Raw genomic sequence first — 1,055 nt, 5'->3', positions numbered from 1 at the left:
TCAGAATCACACCTCAGCACATCAGAATCATACCTCAGCACCACACCCCAGCACCTCAGAATCACACCTCAGCACCACACCCCAGCACCTCAGAATCACACCTCAGAATCACACCTCAGCACCTCAGAATCACACCTCAGCATCTCAGCATCACACCTCAGCACTATACCTCAGTACCCCAGAATCACATCTCAGTAATACACTTTAGCACCACACCTCAGTACCTAAGAATCACACCTCAAAATCATACCTCAGCACCTTAGCACCATACCTTAGCACCTCAGCACTATACCTCAGCACCATACCTTATTACCTCAGAATTACACCTCAGTACCCCAGAATCACACCTCAGCACTACACCTCAGCACTACACCTTAGTACCTCAGAATTACACCTCAGTACCTCAGAGTCATACCTCAGTACCCCAGAATCACACCTCAGCACTATACCTTGGCACCACACCTTAGTACCTCAGAATCATACCCCAGCACCTCAGAATCACACCTCAGCATCTCAGAATCACACCTCAGCACTATCTCCCCTTGCCAGTTAGGGTACCAATTGTCAAACACCTAACTATGAAGTGCATTTGGAGGATTTTGATTTATGAGAGGCTGTTGGGTTAATCAAACATGGAAGGACTCCCTTTCTGTGGGAAATTATAATGCAAATTGGCAGGCTTTCCTTTAGGGATAGAGTTTGACTACTTTAGTATAAGAGCAAATAGTGACTTGATAGGGTAAGCAAGGTGTATTAGTTACTTTGTAATTGATGTGATAAAACACTATGAAGAAAGCAACTTAGAGGAGAAAGAGTTTGTTTGGACTTATGGTTCCAGAGGTGCGGAGTCCATGATGAGGAAGTAAAGGAATGATGGCAGGAGCAGGAAGTTGAGGGTTCACATGTGGAAGGCCAAGCACAAAGCAGAGAGAGCAACCAACTGGAGTAGCTGGAGGCTTTTCCATTCTCAAAGCCCGCCCCCCAGGGGGGCATTCACAGGCACACCACCATCAGTGCCACTAACTGGGACACTATGGAGACCCAGGGGGGCATTC

At 47.0% G+C, this 1,055-nt stretch overlaps 1 protein-coding gene across 1 annotated transcript in view; it reads left to right on the top strand.

Moving 5' to 3' along the window:
- The window catches only part of LOC116075404 (sodium-dependent glucose transporter 1A-like), a 12,524-nt gene that overhangs the window by 7,341 nt on the left and 4,128 nt on the right, over positions 1–1,055 (top strand). The gene's annotated exons all lie outside the window — the stretch shown is intronic.

The sequence above is a fragment of the Mastomys coucha genome, unplaced genomic scaffold (genome assembly GCF_008632895.1).
Source record: "Mastomys coucha isolate ucsf_1 unplaced genomic scaffold, UCSF_Mcou_1 pScaffold3, whole genome shotgun sequence".
Classification (NCBI taxonomy): domain Eukaryota; kingdom Metazoa; phylum Chordata; class Mammalia; order Rodentia; family Muridae; genus Mastomys; species Mastomys coucha.
This window is presented reverse-complemented; position numbering and strand designations above follow the sequence as displayed.